Source organism: Cebus imitator, unplaced genomic scaffold (assembly GCF_001604975.1).
Source record: "Cebus imitator isolate Cc_AM_T3 unplaced genomic scaffold, Cebus_imitator-1.0 Scaffold613, whole genome shotgun sequence".
Classification (NCBI taxonomy): domain Eukaryota; kingdom Metazoa; phylum Chordata; class Mammalia; order Primates; family Cebidae; genus Cebus; species Cebus imitator.
The window spans coordinates 587,911-609,369 of record NW_016107928.1 but is presented as its reverse complement, the minus strand read 5'-3'; the positions used below and the strand labels follow the sequence as shown (position 1 = coordinate 609,369).

General features: G+C 43.1%; 1 pseudogene across 1 annotated transcript in view; it reads left to right on the top strand.

The window, feature by feature from the left end:
* Positions 1 to 21,459, top strand: part of LOC119469260 — a 34,478-nt pseudogene that overhangs the window by 3,522 nt on the left and 9,497 nt on the right. The window contains exon 2 of the transcript XR_005198066.1: positions 7,807 to 8,528. The product of XR_005198066.1 is annotated as a 60S ribosomal protein L13-like (transcript). The remainder of the gene's footprint in view (positions 1 to 7,806; positions 8,529 to 21,459) is intronic.

Genomic DNA, 21,459 nt, shown 5'->3' with positions numbered 1-21,459 from the left:
TTTTTAGACAGAGTCTTGCTCTGTCACCCAGGTTGGAGTGCAGTGGTGCAATCTTTGCTCATTGCAACCTCTGCCTCCCAGGTTCAAGCGATTCTCCTGCCTCAGCCTCTTGAGTAGCTGGAACTACAGGCATACAACACCATGCCCAGCCAATTTTTTTTGTATTTTTTGTAGAGACCAGGTTTCACCATGTTGATCAGGCTAGTCTCATACTCCTCAAATGATCTGCCCGCCTCAGCCTCCCAAAGTGCTGGGATTACAGATATGAACCACTGCTCCCAGCCATTACCTGCCACTTTCAAGATTTTCTCCTTGTCTTTGGTTTTCAGCATTTTTGCTGGATATGTCTGTTTGTGGGTCAGTTTGCATTTATCCTATTTGGAATTCACTGAGTTTCCTATATGTATAAGGTTTCCCTCAAATTTAGGAATTTTTCAGCCATTACTTCTTGGAATATTTTTTTCTGCTCCTTTATCTCCTCTCCTTCTTGTATTCCTAGTACATTGGCTCAGTGTGCTCAATGGTGGACCACATTTCTGAGGCTCTATTTTTCTTCATTCTATTTTCTCTTTGTCCTTCAGACTGCATAATCTCCATTGATCTATCTTCAAGTTAACTGATTATTTCTTCTCTCAGTTCAAATCTACTTTTGAGCTCCTCTAGTGAATTTTTCATTTCAGTTGTAGTTTCCAACTCTGGAATTTCCATTTTGTTCTTTTTCATAACTTCTAATTCTTTGCTGATATTTCTTATTTGATGGGACACTGCCATCATACCTCCTTTCCCTCTTTAACCATGATTTCCTTTAATTCTTTGACTATATTTGTAATGGCTACCAAGTAGTTTTTTTCCCCATTAAACCTTTGGTTGTTCTCACAGTTTCTGTTTCCTTTTTTCCTGGTGTATGAATCACACTTTTCTGTTTCTTTGTATGTCTTGTAATTTTCTTTGTTGAAAACTGGACATTTTATATATCGTAGTAACTCTAGGTACTAGTCCCCTTGCCCCAGGGCTTGTTATTGTCATTTGCTTGTTTATTTGCTTAGTGACTGGCTGGATTAGTTTAGTGAAGTCTATTTCCTCTGCAGCATGAAGTCCCTAATGTCATTCTTCAGAGAGCAAAGTCTAGGGCAAGAGCAGTCACCCTGGGATGAAAGTGGTTTTAGCAGGGCTCTATCTCTGTCCCTGATCACACTCAGCTGTTAAGTTCCACTAATTACTGGCTGATTGCTCTATTGCTTCAACAATGGTCTAGCGCATAAATTGTTCCCCAGGCTGATCCCATTAAATTCACTCCTTTGCAATGATAGTTGTTGAGATCAGTGTTTGAGGTTTGTTCTGACTCTAACAGGGCTACTTTTAGCTGTCACTTTCCCTGGTTCTGTCTGGTAAACTAGTTGGTCTATGGTTTATTTATTTCATTTATTTAATCAACATATTTATTTTGAGACAGAGTCTTGCTTTGCTGTCCAGGTTGGAGTGCAGTGGCATGATCTCAGCTAACTGCAACCTCTGCTTCCTGGATTCAAGCTATTCTCCTGCCTCAGCCTCCCAAGTAGCTGGGATTACAGGCACACATCATCACACCCGGCTAATTTTTGCATTTTTGTAAAGACAGGGTTTCACCATGTTGCCCAGGCTGCTCTTGAACTCCTGAGCTCAAGCAATCCTCCTGCCTTGGCCTCCAAAGTGCTGGGATTACAGGTATGAGCCACTGCACCTGGCCTTCTCAGTCTCCTCTTAATTGCATTCCACCAAAACCTCCATTGTTCTTGAGAGCTTCCTTAGGCTTTAACTTCCCCACAACATGTTTCAAATAAAGGTAGTTGCTTTGGGAAGAGCTTCAGAATCCTGTGTTTTATGGCATGCCTATCCCTCTGTCAGAGGCATGTGAACCACAGCAACTCTATCTTGAATAGGAGCTGGGTAAAATGAGGCTGAGACCTACTGGGCTGTGTTCCCAGATGGCTAAGGCATTCTAAGTCACAGGATAAGATAGAAGGTTGGCAAAAGGTCTGGTCATAAAGATCGTGCTGATAAAACAGGTGCAGTAAAGCCTGCTAAAACCTACCAAAACTAAGATGGTGACAAGAGTGACCTCTGGTCATCCTCACTGCTATACTTCCGCCAGTGCCATGACAGTTTACAAATGCCATGGCAACATCAGAAAGTTATCCTATATTGTCTAAAAAGTGGAGGCATGAATAATCCACACATTGTTTAGCATACCATCAAGAAATAACCATAAAAATGGGCAACCAGCAGCTCTCGGCGCTGTTCTGTCTATGGAGTAGCCATTCTTTTATTCCTTTACTTTCTTTTTTTTTTTTTTTTAATAGAGACGGGGTTTCATTGTGTTAGTCAGGATGGTCTTGATGATCTGACCTTGTGATCCACCCACCTCAGCCTCCCAAAGTGCTGGGATTACAGGCATGAGCCAACCCGCCCAGCCTTATTCCTTTACTTTCTTAATAAACTTGCTTTCACTTTACTATATGGACTCACCCTGAATTCTTTCTTGCATGAGATCCAAGAACCCTCTCTGGGGGTCTGCATCGGGACCCCTTTCCTGTAACACCTCTGGGCAACATTTTGGAGCTGTGGCTCCAGAGCTTGGAGAAGGGAGATTGGCAGACTTCTGAGTAACACCTCCACTTTAGGAGCTGGGCACTGCGCAGGGGCGTGGGGGAGCGTAGTGGGGATAGTTTCTTGTCTATTTTGTGTGCGTCTTCTTGCATGGAACCTCTGCCATACTAACAAGCTGAGGTAAGCATGATCAGGGCTCCAGCGTTCTCAATGCAATGCACCTGAGGTAGAGCCAACACTCAAGGAATGGGGGCCGTGTAGAACATCGGAGCCTTTTCTGTCAGCCTCACTCACCTGGAACACCTCTGCAACAGGTACCTAGGGGATGGAATAATAAATGCTGAAGTTCTGCCCCTCCTGGGAACATACAGTAGACTGTGATTGGGAGACTGGGAGAGAGGGAGCCCTGAGTCCTTGGCTGCACCTGCCTGGAGTAGAATGTCCATCTGCTAAGCAGGAAACGGGAGAGTGGGAGCTTGTGGTTCAAACACCACTAGGCTGTCACTGTTCTCACCAAGTTTTAGTAGATTTTCTCGAACGAATGTTTCTTTATTTGCTCTATGCTCTTAGGACCATTTCCAGATACTTTAAATGGTGGTTTTAAAAATAAATATCACAGTTTCGAGGAGAAGCAGGTGTGCAAAGCTCCTCGTGATGCCATTCCAGAAGAACTCCCAAAAAGAGTTTTAATGATCTCAGGTAGGGTCTCAAACAGACAAGAAAGGCCTCCGATCTGTCAGGAACAGTCTCAAACAACTCAGGAAGTGTCTCAAACATGTCAGAACAGATTTAATATTTGTCAGGCAGAATTTTAAATAGGCCAGGAAGGGTCTTAAACACAGAGGAGGACTCTAGAATACTTCAAGAATGTGACAAACAAGTCAGGAACAGCCTCAGAGACATTCAGAGGAGTCAGAAATACATGACAAAGAGTTCCAACTGCTTGAAGAAGGGTCTCAGCAACTCAGGAAAGGTCTAAACATGTCAGGAATGGCCTCAGAGTCAGCAGGGGCTTCAAATATGTTGGGTCTCAAATATGTGAAAAATGCCTCAAAAAGACAGAAAGAAACTCACACAGCAGGAAGCACCTCAAACCAGTCAAGAAGGATATCAGGATACTTAGAATTTTAAATTTGTCAGTAGGGTTCTCAAACAGATGAAAAGGGTCTCCAATATGCCAGAAAGGTTTTAAATATGTCAGCAAGGGTCTCCAACAAGTAAAAAGGAGTTCAAGCAAGTCACAAAGGGTCCCAAATATGTCAGGAAAAGTCTCAATCAGACAGGAAGAGACTCATGCAAAAAGAATTGAATACAAGTCATGGAATGTCTCAAACATTTCAGAAAGAGCCTTACTTTTGTCAGGTGGTATTTTAATGTGTCTGATGGGGTCTCATAGACAGAAAGAGTCTCATGTCAGTAAGGGTCTCAGAAAAGTCAGGAAAGATTTCAAATATGTCAAGAAGGGTCTCAGTATGTTAAACAGTCTCAAATATGTCAGAAAGGGTCTCAAACATTTAAAAAAAAGGCTCAAATAGTAAGAGTTTCAAATGTGTTTCAAATAACTCAGGAAGGGCCTCAAACATCTCAGAAACTACTTCACCTACATAAAAAGGGTCTCAAATACATTGGGTAGTTTCCCAAAAAAGTTGAGAAAGTCCCCAAAGCAGTCAAGAAGAACTTTATTTTTTATTATTTACATATTTATTTTTTGAGACAGAGTCTCACTCTGTTGCCCAGGCTGGAGTGCAGTGGCATGATCTCAGCTCACTGCAACCTCTGCTTCCTGGATTCAAGTGATTCTCCTGCCCCAGCCTCCCGAGTAGCTGGGATTATACGCATGTGCCACCACGTCCGGCTAATATTTGTATATTTAGTGGAGACGGGGTTTCTCCATGTTGGTCAGGCTGGTCTCAAACACCTGACCTCAGGTGACCCACCCGCCATGGCCTCCAAAAGTGCTGGGATTACAGGCATGAGCCACCGCGTCTAGCCAATAAGGCTTTCAAACAGGGGAAGAGTCTTCAATATGTCTGGAAAGTCCTCAAACACATGGGAAAGCATGTCAAGCAAGCCATAACGCTCAAAAATGTGTCCAGAAGGGCCCCCAAATAGTCAGAAAAGATCTCAGACACGTTAGGAAGGGTTTCTGCAAACCAGGAAGTGTCTTAAACAAGTCAAGAGGAGTCTCAAATATATCACAAAGGGTCTCCAACTGGATGGAAATGCCTCCAACACTCAGGAAAGTTCTCAGGTCTGCTAGGAATGGTCTCAACAGCATCAAGTGTCTCACATGCTAGGAAGCATCTCAAACAATTCAGGAAGAGTCTCAAATACATCCGAAACGGTCTCAACTGGACAGGGAGAATTTCAATGTGTCAGGAAGAGGCTTAATCCATCAGGAAGAGTCTCAAACAAGTCATTAAGTATCTCAACCACGTCAGGGAGGGTCTCAAATTGCTAAGAATCTCAAACAAAAGGGAGAGTCTCGAATAGTCAGAAAAGATCACAAACACATCATAACATTTCTCTGATGAGTCTGGAGAGTTGCCAAGATGACAAGATGTTCTCAAAATGGTCTAGGCGTATCTAGAGTAGTAGAGATTATTATTATTATATTATTATTATTATTTTGAAATAGAGTTTTTCTCTTGTTGCCCAGGCTGGAGTGCAATGGCATGATCCCAGCTCACCATAACCTCTGCCTCCTGGGTTCAAGCGATTCTCCTGCCTCAGCCTCCCAAGTAGCTGGGAGTACAGGCATGCGCCACCACGCCTGGCTAATTTTGTATTTTTAGTAAAGAACGGGTTTCTCCATGTTGGTCAGGCTGATCTCGAACTCTCGAACTCAGGTGATCTGCCCACCTCGGCTTCCCAAAGTGCTGGGATTACAGGCATGAGCCACCACGCCCAGCCGAGAATATTATTTAATACACAAGGAAGGTCTCAAACCTGTTCCTAACAGTCTTAAGAAGTCAGGACAGGTCTTAAATATGTCAGGAAGTATTTCAAAGTTGAAAGTTATTGGGAAGGTTTTTTTGTCATATATATATATTTTTTATTTCCATAGGTTTTTGGAGAACCAAAAATTCCATAGGTGGTATTTGGTTACATGAGTAAGTTCTTTTTTTTTTTTTTTTATATGGAGTTTCGCTCTTGTTACCCAGGCTGGAGTGCAATGGCGTGATCTCGGCTCACCGCAACCTCCGCCTCCTGGGTTCAGGCAATTCTCCTGCCTCAGCCTCCTGAGTAGCTGGGATTACAGGCACGCGCCACCATGCCCAGCTAAATTTTTGTAGTTTTAGTAGAGACGGGGTTTCACCATGTTGACCAGTATGGTCTTGATCTCTTGATCTCGTGATCCACCCACCTCGGCCTCCCAAAGTGCTGGGATTACAGGCGTGAGCCACCGCGCCCGGCCGAGTAAGTTCTTTAGTGGTGATTTGTCAGATTTTGGTGCACCCATCACCCAAGCAGTATACACTGAACCCAATTTGCAGTCTTTTATTTCTCATACCCTTCCCACCCTTCCTCTTGAGTCCCCAAAGTTTATTGTGTCATTCTTATGCCTTTGTATCCTCATAGCTTAGCTCCCACTTATGAGTGAGAATATACAATGCTTGGTTTTCCATTCCTGAGTTACTTCACTTAGAATAATAGTCTCTAATCCCATCCAGGTTGCTGTGAGTGCCATTATTCTGTTTTATAACTGAGTAGTATTCCATCATATATATATATATATATCACAGTTTTTTCATCCACTCATTGATTGATGGGCATTTGGGCTGGTTCCATATTTTTTGCAATTGTGAATTGCTATAAACATGCGTGTATAAGTATCTTTCATATAATGACTTCTTTTCCTCTGGGTAGATACCCAGTAGTGGAATTGCAGGATCAAATGGTAGTTCCACTTTTATTTCTTTAAGTAATCTCCATACTGTTTTTCACAGGGGTTGTTCTAGTTTACATTCCCACCAGCAGTGTAGAAGTGTTCCCTTTTCACCACATCCACGCCAATAGAATTTTTTTTTTTTTTTTTGAGACAGAGTTTCCCTCTTGTTGCCCAGGCTGGAGTGTAATGGCGCGATCTTGGCTCACTGCAACTTGCACCACCCAGGTTCAAGCGATTCTCCTGCCTCAGCCTCCTGAGTAGCTGGGATTATAGGCATGTGCCACCATGCCCAGCTAATTTTGAATTTTTAGTAGGTTTCTCCATGTTGGTCAGGCTGGTCTCGCCTCAGCCTCCCAAAATGCTGGGATTACAGGTGTGAGCCACCATGCCCAGCCATAATTGTTAATATATAACTTGCATAGAGTAAAAATTACCACTTGTAAGTGTATAATTCAGTGGTTTCTTGAATATACACAAGTTTGTGCAACCTTCACCACTATCTAACTCCAGAATATTTTCATCGCCCTAGAAAGAAACCCCCATGCCCCTTAGCAGTCATTCCCCACCCCTCCCTACTCCCAGTCAGTGGTAACAACAAATCTATTAATACTTTTTGTCTCTACGGATTTGCCTATTCTGGACATTCCACATAAATGGAATCATACACTATGTGGCCTTTTTTGTCTGGCTCCCTTCTCTTAGTATAATGTTTCCAAGGTCCATGTAGGTAGTAACATATATTGGTACTTCATTCCTTTTTATGGCTGAATAATAATCCATTGTATGGATATACCACATTTTATTTATCCATTTACTAGTTGATGGATGTTTGGGTGGTTTCCACCTTTTGGCTATTATTAATACTGCCGCAATGAACATTTGAAAACAAGTTTTTGTGTGAACATAAATTTTCATTTCTCTTGGGAAATTCCATCTAGGAGTAGAATTGTTGGGTCATGCAGTAAGGAAGAGTTTTCATCACCTCAGGAAAGGTCATAGATAAAAAAAAAAGAAGGATCTTGATCATACAGGAAGGATTCAAATACATCAGGAAGTGTCTCACGCATGTCATAAACACTCTCAAAGACAAAGGCGGTGTCTCCAAATACATTATAAATAGTATCAAATGACTTGGTAATAGTCTCAAGGTAGTCAGGAAGATTTCAAAATGTCAGTACCTGAGATGAACATTGTAAATATCCCACAAAAGGATATCAAAATTAAAGCAACAGTATCAATCAATCAGTAAAGCTCAGCTCATAATTCTGTTAAGAAGAGTCTCGCTTTCCGCTCAGCTATTTTCCTGCGCAGGAGCCGCAGGGCCATAGGCAGCCATAGTGCCCAGCTGGAATGGCATGATCTTGAAACCCCACTTCCACAAGGACTGGCAGGGGCACGTGGCCACGTGGTTTAACTAGCTGGCCCAGAAGATCCTCAGACGTTAAGGCTCGGCAAGCCAAGGTGCACCACATTGCCCCGCAGCCTGCATCTCGGGGGCCCATCCAGCCCATGTGCTCTGCCCCACAGTTCGGTACCACACGAAGGTGTGCACTGGCTGCGGCTTCAGCCTGAAGGAGCTCAGGGTGGCAGGTATTCACAAGAAGGTGGCCCGGACCATTGGCATTTCTGTGGATCCAGGGATCCACCGAGTCCACCGAGTCCCTGAAGGCCAACATGCAGCAGCCGAAGGAGGACGGCTCCAAACTCATCCTCTTCCCTAGGAAGCCCTCAGCCCCAAAGAAGGCAGACAGTTCTGCTAAAGAGCTGAAACTGGCCACCCAGCTGACAGGACCCGTCATGCCCATCCGGAATGTCTGTAAGAAGGAGAAAGCTCGAGTCATCACTGAGGAGGAGAAGAGTTTCAAAGCTTTCGCTAGTCTCCACATGGCCAGTGCCAACAGCCGGCTAGTCAGCATACGGGCAAAAAGAGCCAAGGAAGCTATAGAACAGGATGTTGAAAAGAAAAAAATAAAGCCCTCTTGGGGACATGCAATAAATCAGCAGTCATGCTGGGAAAAAAAAAAAAAAGAAAAGAAAGAAAGAAAGAAAAGAACAGTCTCAAAAAATAACAGAAAGGGTTTCAAATAGTTAGGAAAGGTAGCAACGTCAGGAAGTCTCAAATATATCAGGAGTCATCTTCCTCACACAAGAAGAGTCCAAATAGTTCAGATAGGCATTTAACATGGCAGTAGAGGACTCCAATAAGGTAAGAGTGTGAAACTAGGAAAGAAAGGTCTCACATTTGTCAGGCGGAGTTTAAAATACGTCTCTAGCTGGGGCGTGGTGGCTCATGCCTGTAATCCCAGCATTTTGGGAGGCCGAGGTGGGTGGATCACCTGAGGTCAGGAGTTCAAGACCAGCCTGGCCTACAAGGTGAAACCCTGTCTCTATTAAAAATGCGGAAATTAGCTGGGTGTGGTGGTGGGCACCTGCTGTAATCCCAGCTACTCCAGAGGCTGAGGCAGAAGAATCTCTTGAACCTGGGAGATGACGGAGGCTGCAGTGAGCCAAGATTGTGCCACTGCACTCCAGCCTGGGCAACAGAGCAAGACTCCGTCTCAAAAAAATAATAAATTAATAAATAAAATGTGTCTCTAATAATTCTAACTAGATAGGTAAAATTAAGAAGAGTCTCAAATATATTAGGAGGAGTCTCAAAACTGTCAAGAAGTGTCTTAAACATGTCAGAAAGGGTCATAAATAGAGAGAAAATGTCTGAAGTCCTCACAAATGATCTCAAACAAATCAGGAACAGTTCCAAAGTAGTCAGGAAGAGTTTCAAATAGGTCAGCAAGGGTCTGGAATGAAGAGTAACAGTCTCAAATACTCGGGGAAGGTCACAAATACATCAAGAAGTCTTAAGCTTGCCAGGAAGAATCTCAAACAATTAAGTACAGGTTTCAATCATGTCAGGGAGGATCACAAGCAATCAAGAAAAGTCTCATGCCAGTCAGAAAGGGTTTGGAACATTCTTCAGGGAGGGCCTCAACATCATCAGGAAGAGTCTCATTATGTCAGAATGTGTTTCAAACATTACAGAGAGTGTCACAAAGAGAGAAGGGTCTGTAATGCATTATGAATTCTCTCAAGCCAGACTGGAAGTTTTCTCAAAGTAGTCAGGAAGAGCTTTTAAATTTGTCAGCAAGGGGCCAGGTGTGATGACTCATGCCTGTAATCCCAGCACTTTGGGAGGCTGAGGCGGGTGGATTACTTAAAGTCAAGAGTTCGAGACCAGCCTGGCCAACATGGCGAAATGCCGTCTCTACTAAAAATACAAAAATTAGGGCCAGGCATGGTGGCTCATGCCTGTAATCACAGCACTTTCAGAGGCCGAGGTGGGTGGACCACCTGAGGTCAGGAGTTTGAGACCAACCTGGCCAACATGGCGAAACCTCATCTCTACTAAAAATACAAAAATTAGCCGGGCATGATGGTGGGCACCTGTAATCCCAGCTACTCGGAAGGCTGAGGCATGAGAATAGTTTGAACCTGGGAGGTGGAGTTTACAGTGAGCTGAGACCGCACCATTGCACTCCAGCCTGGGCAACAGAGTGAGACTCCATCTCAAAAAAAAAAAAAAAATTAGTCGGGCATGGTGGCACACACCTGTAGTCCTACCTACTCAGGAGACTGAAGTATGAGAATCACTTGAACCTCGGAGGCAGAGGTTGCAGTGAGCCAAGATTGCACCACTGGACTCCAGCCTGGTCAACAGAGCAAGACCCTGTCCCAAACAAAAATAAAAATAAAATAAATAAATTTGTCAGCAAGGGATCCAAACATGTAGGAAAGTGTCTCAAGGAAGTCAGAAAAGATCTCTAATATATTAGGAAAAGTCACGAAGGCTCTTAAACCTGTCAGGAAGCGTGTTAAATATGTCACGGCCAGGTCAGGTGGCTCATGCCTATAATCCCAGCACTTTGGGTGGTTGAGACGAGCAGATCGCTTGAGGTCAGGAGTTTGAGACAAGCCTGGACAACATGTCAAGATCCTGTCTCTACAAAAAATACAAAAATTAGCCAGGCATGGTGGTACATGCTTGTAGTCCCAGCTACTTGGGAGGCTGAGGCAGGAGAATCACCTGAGCCTGGGAGGTTGAGGCTATAGTGAGCTGTGATTGTGCCACTGCACTCCAGCCTGGGCAACAGTGCAAGACCCTGTCTTGAAATTTTAAAATGTTGCAGCTGAGTGTGGTGGCTCATGCCTGTAACCCCAGAACTTTGGGAAGCCGAGGCAGGCAGATCATTTGAAGTCAGGAGTTCAAGACCAGCCTGGCCAACATGGTGAAACCCTATCTCTACTAAAATACAAAAATTATTACAGGTGTTCGTCACCGGGTGTGGTGACGAACACCTGTAATCACAGCTACTCGAGAGGCTGGGGAATGAGATCGCTTGAATCCAGGAAGCGGAGATTGCAGTGAGCCAAAATGGCGGCCACTGCACTCCAACCTAGGCAATAAAGGAAGGCTCAGTCTCAGCACAAACAAACAAACAAAAATGTCGCAAAGGTTCTCTAACACATTAAACAGTCTCAAACACATTGAAAGCAGTCTCAAATATGACAGAAAAGGACTCAAGCTTGTCAGGAAATATCCAGAACAAAGAGGAAGAATTTCATATACATGAGGAAGCATTACAAATAGGTAGGGAGGTTTCTCAAAGTAGGAAGAGTTACAAAAGGGTCAGTAAAAGTCTTAAATAGAAATGGAGTGCCCCTGATACAACCTAGCACGTCAGCATGTCAGAAATGATCTCCAACTGTCAGGAGGGGCCTCAAAAAAAATCAGAAAGAACCTCACATACATCAGGAAGAGTGGCAAACTATCAGGAAGTGTTGCAAACAGAGAGGAAGGGTCACGTGCATCAGGAATCTTCTCAAACGAGAAGGCCTCAAAATAGTCAGGAAGAGTATTAAGTATGCAAATAAAGGGCGCCAAAAGAGAGAAAAAGACCTAAACACCTCAGGAATGCTGTCAAACTTGTCAGGAAAGGTTTCAGGTAAGTTGGGAAAGGTCTTAAGCAAGTCAGAGACGATTCCTAATAGAGCAGAAAGTCACAAAGTATTTATGGATGCTTGGCCGGGCGCGGCGGCTCCCGCCTGTAATCCCAGCACTTTAGGAGGCCAAGGTGGGCGAATCACTTAAGGTCAGGAGTTTGAGACCACCCTGGCCAACGTAGTGAAACCCATCTCCACCAAAAATATGAAAAATTAGCCGGGTGTGGTAGTGTGCACGTGTAGTCCCAGCTACTTGGGACTTCGGGAGGCCAAGGCTGGTGGATCACCTGAGGTCAGGAGTTCAACACCAGCCTGGCCGACATGGTGAAACCCCATCTCTATTAAAAATACAAAAATTAGCTGGGCGTGGTGGCAGGCACCTGTGATCCCAGCTGCTTGGGAGGCTGAGGCAGGAAAATGACTTGAACCTGGGAGGCAGAGGTTGCAGTGAGCCCAGACAGTGCCACTGCCCTCTAGCCTGGGCTACAGAGTGAGACAGAAAAAAAGAAAGAAAGAAAGAAGGAAAGAAGGAAAAGAAGGAAGGAAGGAAGGAAGGAAGGAAGGAAGGAAGGAAGGAAGGAAGGAAGGAAGGAAGGGGAAAAGGAAGGTTCTCGAACCATCAAGAATGATTACATAAAGATAAGCAGAATTTCAAATATGTCATAATGGTCTTGAACAGTCAGGAAATGTCTCAAAGACATCAAGAAAATTCTCAAAGACATCAGAAAGAGTAGCAAACATGTGAGAACAGTCTCAAACATAGGACAAGTCTCAAACAAATTAGGAATGGCCTCAAACGTATCAAGAAGTATCTCCAACAAGCCAGGATGTATCTCAAAACAGAGAGAAAATATCTCAAATACTTCAGGAACAGTCACATATGTGTCAGGAAGGGTCTAAAATATGTCAAGAAGAGTTATGCATGTCAGAAAAGGCTTCAAAAACACCAGAGGAGGGCCCCAAAATCATCGGGAAGTCTCAAATACACTCGAAAGAGTCTCAAACATGACAGGAAGTGTCTTGAACATGACAGGAAGTATTCCTAAGAGAGAGGAAGAGTCTGGAATCTATTACAAATTCTCTCAAACCAGAATGGAAGGATCTCACAGTAGTCAGGAAGAGCATTACATTTTCCAATAAGGGTCAGTAATGGTCTGATACGGTTTGGCTGTGTCCACACCCAAATCTAGAATTGTAGCTCCCATAATGCCCATGTGCTGTCGGAGGGACCCAGTGGGAGGTAACTGAATCATGAGGGTGGGTCTTTTCCGTGCTGTTCTCTTGATAGTGAATAAGTCTCACAAGATCTGATGGTTTTCAAAGGGGAGTTAACTTTGCTCCTCCTTTGCCTTCCACCATGATTGTGAGCCCCCACCCCCAGCCATGTGGAACTGTGAGTCCATTAAACCTCTTTCCTTTAAAAATTACCTAGTCTCGGGTATGTCTTTGTTGGCAGCATTGAGAACAAACTGATACATGATCTCATATACATCCAGAAAGGTTTTAACATTTCAGCAAGAGACATAAATGAGTTGGCAGGCAACTCAAGCATCAAAAAATGTCTCTAACATGTCACAAAGAGTGAGAAGCCGGCCGGGCACGGTGGCTCAAGCCTGTAATCCCAGCACTTTGGGAGGCCGAGGCGGGTGGATCACGAGGTCAAGAGATCGAGACCATCCTGGTCAACATGGTGAAACCCCGTCTCTACTAAAAATACAAAAAATTAGTTGGGCATGGTGGTGCATGCCTGTAATCCCAGCTACTCAGGAGGCTGAGGCAGGAGAAGTGCCTGAACCCAGGAGGTGGAGGTTGCGGTGAGCCGAGATCGCGCCATTGCACTCCAGCCTGGGTAACATGAGTGAAACTCCGTCTCAAAAAAAAAAAAAAAAAGAGTGAGAAGCCTCAGATAGGCTTAGGAAAGTCTTAAATATGTTATAAACTTCTCAAATATAAGGAGGGTCTCAAACACATCAGAAGGAGCCTAAACATGTTAGGAAGTGTCTGAGTCTGCTCAGGGTCTTATCTAGAAGGGAGATAGGAAGAATCTCTATTTCATCAGCAGTCCTCTCAGACAAGTCTAGAAGGGCTCAAAGTAGTCAGCAAGAGCTTTAAATATGTCAGTAAGTGTCTCAAAAGGAGAGTGAGAGACACCACAAATACCTTCAGATAGGTCTTGAACATGTCAGAAAAGAGATCTAATATGCCAGTTAGAGTCTCAAACAAATCATGAAGGATGTCAAACATATCAGGAAGAAATTAAAATACAAAAGGAAGGTTTTTGAATACATCAGAGAGCCTCAAACATGACAGGAAAGGTCTCAACTTCTCAGAAAGTTTTTAGAAGAACAATGAAGGGTCTCAAATACTTTAGGAACCATCTCATACACATCATGAAGGTTCTCAAACAGGTCAGAAAGGATCTAAAATAAGTTCTAAATACATCAGGAAGGTTCTCAAATAAGTCAGAATGCAGAATGGGCGGGGTCCAGTCGCTCATGCCTGTAATCCCAGCACTTTAGGAGGCCAAGGCGGGTGAATTACCTGAGGTCAGGAGTTCAAGACCAGCCTGGCCAACATGGTGAAACCCCATCTTTACTAAAAATATAAAAATTATCAAGGCATGGTGATGGTTCCTGTAATCCCAGCTACTCGGGAGGCTGAGGCAGGAGAATTACTTGAATCCAGAAGGTGGACGTTGCAGTGAGCTGAGATAGTGTCACTGCACTCCAGCCTGGAGAACACAATGAGACTATGTCTCCAAATAAATAAATAAACACATATATATAGACTTATATGTTTATCCTAGCAATATTCACAATAGCAAAGATAGGGAATCAACCTAAGTGTCTGTCAATGGATGACTGGATTAAAAAATGTGACATACGGCCAGGTGTGGTGGCTCATGCTTGTAATCCCAGTACTTTGAGAGGCTGAGGTGGGTGGATCACGAGGTCAGGAGTTCAAGACCAGCCTGGCCAACATGGTGAGGCCCTGTCTCTACTAAAAAAAAAACAAACTACAAAAATTAGCCAGGCATGGTGGCAGGTGCCTGTAATCCCAACTACTCAGGAGGCTGAGGCAGGAGAATCACTTGAACTCAGGCGGCAGAGGTTGCAGTGAGCCAAGATCGCACCACCGCACTCCAGCCTGGGCAACAGAGTGAGACTACATCTCAAAAATTTAAAAAAAAATAGTGATATACATAAAACCAGAGGAATTCAGCTGACAAAACGGATTTAATATTGTCAAGAAATTCCAGTTGCCCTGAAAAAGTTGTCCTCCATTGTACTGAACAGACGGTACTAACAATTGTATTATTTAGCAATATAGACTGAATGTGGGCTGAAATCATCATCTTTCCATTACTACATTTAGTAACTCACTTCACTCCCCAAAAAGAAGATATATATATACACACAGCAGAATACTATTTGGCCACAAAAAAATGAAATTGTGTCTTTTGCAGCAACATGGATGTAAGTAGAGGCCATTATCTTAAGAGAAACAACTCAGGGCCAGGCACAGTGGCTCACACCTATAATCCCAGCACTTTGGGAGGCCAAGGTGGGCAGACCATGAGGTCAGCAGTTCAAGATCAGACTGGCCAACATGGCAAAACCCTGTCTCTACTAAAAACTACAAAAATTAGCTGGGCATGGTGGTTCGTGCCTGTAATCCCAGCTACTTGGGAGGCTGAGGTAGGAGAATTGCTTGAACTGGGACCCGGGAGGTGGAGGTTGCAGTGAGTCAAGATCGCGCCACTGCACTCCAGCCTGGGCTACAGAGCGAGACTCTACCTCAAAAAAAAAAAAAAAAGAGAAACAACTCAGAAACAGAAAGTCAAATACCACACATTCTCACTTATAAGTGGGAGCCAAATAATGTGTATACATGGAAACACAGTATGGAATAATAGACATTAGAGACTTGGAAGGGGGGGGAAGGAGGAGTAGGTGATGAGAAATTACTTAAGGGGTACAATGTACATTACTTCAGTGACACACACTAAAAGCCCTGAATTCACCGCTGTACAATATATCGATGTAACAAAATTATACTTGTATCCATAAATTTATACATATAAATATTTAATCTAAAAAAACAATAAAAGATTTCAATAGCCTCCCCCTCCTCTTTTTCAGGTTGTTTTTATAAAATCTTTACCTTGCCACAAATTGGGTTGGTATTGAGTAGAAAATGATCTTCATGTATTTTTTTGTTTTTACTTTTAAGTTCATGGGTACAAGTGCAGGTTTGTTACATGGGTAAACTTATGTCATGGGGTTTGTTGTACAGATTATTTCATCACCCAGATATCAAGCCTCGTACCCACTAGTTGTTTTACTTAATTCTCTCCCTTCTCCCACTCTCCATCCTCCAATAGGCCCCAGTGTATGTTGTTCCCCTCTATATGTCCATGTGTTCTCATCATTTAGCTCCCACTTTTAAGTGACAGCAAGCAGTATTTGGTTTTCTGTTCCTTTGTTAGTTTACTAAGGGTAATGGCCTCCAGCTCCATCCATGTCCCTGCAAAGGACATGATCCCATTCTTTTTTATGGCTGCATAGTATTCCATGGTATATATGTACCACATTTTCTTTAGCCAGTCTATCACTGATGGGCATTTAGGGTGAGTCCATGACTTTGCTATAGTGAAGAGTGATGCAATGCAATACACTTACATGTGTCTTTATAAATGGAATGATTTATACTCCTTTTGGTATATGCCAGTAATGGGATTGCTGGGTCGAATGGCGTTTCTGTCTTTAGGTCATTGAAGAATTTCCACAGTCTTCCACAATGAATAGCCCCCTTTTAATAATGAATAGGACAATTAGACAGAAGGTATAACTGGCAGAAGATCAACAAGGAAAGAGAAAACTTGTCCAGCACTATAAACCAACTACTCTAAATGGACATCTCTAGAACATCCCACCCAACAACAGCAGAATATACATTCTTCTCAAATGCATATAAAACAGTCTTTACATAAGACCATGTGTTAGGCCATAAAACAAACCTCAGTTTAAAAGAACTGAGGCCAGGTGTGGTGGCTTATGCCTATAATCTCAGCACTTTGGGAGGCTGAGGCAGGTGGATTACTTGAGCCAGGAGTTCAAGACCAGCCAGGGCAACATGGTAAAAACTCATCTCTACAAAAAAAAAAAAAAAAGTAGCTGGGATGGTGGCACATGCCTGTAGTCCCAGCTTACTCGGGAGGCTGAGGCGGGAGGATCAGAGGATAGCTTGAGCCCAAGAGTTCAAGGTTGTAGGGAGCCATGGTCATGCCTCTGCACTCTAGCCTGGGTGACAAAGCAAGACCCCAATTCAAAAAAAAATTGGCAAACTTTTAGTTAAATTTACCAAGAAATAAAGAAAGGAGACTCAAATTATAATACTAAAATAATAAGTGAAAGAAGGGCCATTACCACTAACCTTACAGAAATAAAGCGGATTATGAAGAAACACTATGGGCCGAGCGCAGTGGTTTACACCTGTTATCCCAACATTTGAGGACGCCCAGGTAGGCAGATTGCTTGAGCCTAGGAGTTTGAGACCAGCCTGGGCAACATGGCACTACCCCATCTCTACCAAAAGTACAAAAACATTAGCCAGGCTTAGTGGTGTGCTCCTGTAGTCCCAGCTACCCTGGAGGCTGAGGTGGGAGGATCGATTGGGACCAGGAGATCAAGGCTACAGTGAACCATGCTGCGCCACTGCACTCCAGGCTGGGTGACAGAGCGAGACCCTGTCTCATACAAAAAAAAAAAAAAAAAAAAGAAAGAAATACTATGAATAACTGTATGCCAACAAATTGGGTAACTTACATGAAATAGACAAATACGTAGGATACAAACTGCCAAAATGACTCAAAAAGAAATAAAGAATATAAATAGACCTATAACAAGTCAAGAGATTAATTAGTAACCAAACAACTATTCACAAAGAAAAACTGAGACTTAGATGGCTTCACTGATGAATTCTACTAAACATTTAAAGAATTAATACCAGTTATTCACCAACTGTTCCAAAAAATAGAAGAGGAAGGAATACTCAGTTCTCTCTATGAGGCCAGTATTACCCTGATACCAAAACCAGACAAACATCTCAAGAAAAAATAACTACAGGCCAATATCCTTTATGCATATAGACCCCCCCCCCACAAAATCAGCAAATTATCAACTATATTGTATATATTTTTTATTTTCTATTATGCTTTAATTTTTAAAATTAAAAAAAAATTTTAAAGCATGATGTTTTGAAATCTTAAAAAACTTTTCTAGCTGAGGAAAAATTGTCCTTCCCTGGTCTAGCCAATTCTTAAAGATAACAAAGGGCCCAGCCAGGAGCATCTCTTTGATATGCAAACTAACCAATCCAGAGCCATCCCTTCTCTATCTGGCCCGTGCACCCCAGGAGGCAATATTCCTCGGCCTTAATCATCCCAGTGTCAGGTGCCAGGCAACTAGGAACCACTACTACAGCTCAAAGCCCTCCAAAATTCTTCAAACTAACCAAACCATTCACCTTGCCCTGCCTTGCCTCTCCTACGGAAACCCCAGTAAAGGCAATGGCCTAAACCTTCTCCTTACTCCTGTCTTCTGCCTTCTGACCACTCTGGTGCCTTTCCCATGTGATCCTGTGTGGTCTGCCATGCTTCCTGTCTCTAAGACCTGGGAGTATAATAAACCTTGTTTTCTCCTGAGCTTCTCCTGTGTCTCCTTTTGTGGCCACATCTGACTGACCATCTCATAAAAATACAAAACACTAGGAAATCAAATCTAGCAATGTATAAAAAGGGTTAGGCACGATGATCAAGTGGGATTTATCTATCCCAGGAATACAAAGTTGGTCTAACATCTAAAAATAAGTTATTGTAATATACCATATCAATAGAATAGAAACAAAAACCACAGGATCATCTAAATCAATACAGAAAAAGCATGTGACAAAATCCAACATTTTCATGATAAACAACAATCAAGAAATTAGAAATAGAAGGAAATTTCCACAACCTGATAAAGAATGTCTATGAAAAATCCACAGCTAACTTCACACATAATGTCGAAAAACTGGCTGCCTTCCCCCTAAAGTCAGAAACAGGACACGTATATTTGCTCTCTTTGCTTCTAGTCCACCTTGTACTGAAGGTTCTGCCTAGGGCAATTCGGCCAGGAAAAGAAATAAAAAGCATCCAGATCAGAAAGTAAACAGTATAGCTATCTCTATTTACAGATGACATGATCTTACATGTAAAAAATCCTAAGGAATCCACTTTTTAAAAAAACTATTAGAACTAATAAACAAATTCAGCAAGGGTGCAGAATACAAGTTCAATAAACAAAAATCAATTTTATTTCTCTACACTTCCAGTGAACAATTTCTGACGTGTCATTATTGCCGACATGTTTTCAGTCCTTCCTGACTTTTTGAGACTTTTTCTCATGTATTAGAGATTCTTTCTGCATGTGTGAGATCCCTTATGAGGTATTTAAAATTCTTCCTGGCCAGGCACAGTGGCTCACGCCTGTAATCCCATCACTTTGGGAGGCTGAGCCAGGTGGATCACCTGAGGTCAGGAATTCAACACCAGTCTGAGCAACATGGTGAAACCCTGTATTTACAAAAATACAAAAATTAGCTGGGCATGATGGCGGGAACCTGTAATCCCAGCTACTTGGAAGGCTGAGGCGGGAGAATTGCTTCAACTTGGAGGTGGAGGTTGCAGTGAGCCAAGATTGCACCATTGCACTTCAGCCTGGGTGACAGAGCAAACTCCATCTAAAAAAAAAAAAAAAAAATCTTGACTACTTTATATCTGTGCCTTACAAATTCGGCAGTCTTTACGACTCTTTGAGACCCTTGCCTACTCTTTGATCAGGAAGAGTCATATACATAAGACCCTCCCTGAAATGTATAAGGCTCTTCCTGATAAAAGCATGAGATACCACTTCTCACCCACTAGGATGGGTAGAATCAATCAGATAACAAGAAGTGTTGGTGAGGATGTGGAGAAATCAGAGCTCTCATACACTGCTAGTGGGACTGTCAAATGGTGCAGCCACTTTGAAAAATAGTCTGGCAATTCTTCAAACATTAGATGTAAATTTATGATATAATCTGCCAATTCCAATCCTAGGTATATATCCAAGAGAAGTGCAAACATATATCCACACAAAAACCTGTACACAAATGTTTATTATTATTCATAATAGACAAAATATGGAAACAATGTCTATCAATGGATGAATGGATGTCTATAAATGGATGATCAAAATAGGCATATCCATACAATGGAATATTATTCAACCATTAAAAAGAATGAAGCACTGATGCATGCTACAACACAGATGAACCCTGAAAACATTACAGTACATGAAAGAGGCCAAACAAAAAAAACCCCACATGTTATATGGTTCAATTCATATGAAAGTCCAGAATAGGAAAAGCTATAGAGACAGAAAGTAGATTAGTGATTGCTTAGGTCTGAAAAAGGAGGGATAATAAAGGGGATGTGTATTAGTCCATTCTCACACTGGTATAAAGAACTACGTGAAACTGAGTAATTTATAAAGAAAAGAGGTTTAATTACCTCATGGTTCTGTGGGCTGTACAGGAAGCAGGCTGGGGAGGCCTTGGGAAACTTACGATCATGGTGAATGGCAAAGGGGAAGCAGGCACGTCTTACATGGCAGGAGGAAGAGAGGGAGGGGGAGGTGCCATACACTGTTAAACAACAAGATCTTATGAGAACTCACTATCACAAGAACAGCAAGGGGGAGATATGCCCTCATGATCCAATCACCTCCCACCAGGCCCCTCCTCCAACACTGGAGATTACAATTCAGCATGAGAGGCCAGGCACAGTGGCTCATGCCTATAATCCTAGCACTTTGGGATGCTGAGGCGAGCAGATCAACAGAGGTCAGGAGTTGGAGAGCAGCCTGGTCAAAATGGTGAAACCAGTCTCAGCTAAAAATACAAAAAGTAGCCAGGCATGGTGGCAGGCAGCTGTAATCCCAGCTACTCAGGAGGCTGAGGCAGGAGAATTCCTTGAATTTGGGAGGTAGAGATTGCAGTGAGCTGAGATCTGCACTCCAGCCTGGGTAACAAGAGTGAAACGTTGTCTCAAAGCAAAACAAAACAATGAATCAGCATGAGATTTGGGTGGGGACATAAATTCAAACTATATCATTTGGCTCCTGGCCCCTCCTAAGCCTCATGTCCTTCTCACATTGCAAAATACAATCATCCCTGCTCAACAGTCCCTCCAGTCTTAATTTATTTCAGCATTAACTCAAAAGTCTACAGTGCAAAGTCTTATCTGAGACAAGAGAAGTCCCTTCTGCCTTTGAGCTTGTAAAAATAAAAATAAGTTAGTTACTTCAAAGATACAGTAGGAATACAGGCATTTGATAGATAGTCCCATTCCAAAAGGGAGAAATCAGCCAAAAAAGGGGGCTACAGGCCCCTTGCAAGTCCAAAGCCAGCAGGGCAGCCATTACATTTTAAAGATCCAAAACAATCTCCTTTGACTCCATCTCTCACATCCAGGCCACAGTGATGCAAGGGGTGAGCTCTCAAGGCCTTTGGGCAGCTCTGCCCCAGTGGCTTTGCAGGGCTCAGCTTCTACGGCTGCTCTCAAGGGCTGATGTTGAGTACCCACAGCTTTTCCAGGCATATGTGCAAGCTGTTGGTGGATTTACCATTCTGGGGTGTGGAGGACAGTGGCCCTCTTCTCACAGCTCCACTAGGCAGAGTCAGGGCTTTGTATGGGGGCTCCAACCCCACATTTCCCTTCTGCACTGCCCTAGTAGAGGTTCTCCATGAGGGGATAATAACTAGAGAATAGGGTTTACCGGGCCTGGTGGCTCACACCTATAATCCCAGCACTTTGGGAGGCCGAGGCGGACGGATCATGAGGTCAAGAGATCAAGACCATCCTGGCCAACATGGTGAAACCCTGTCTCTACTAAAAATAC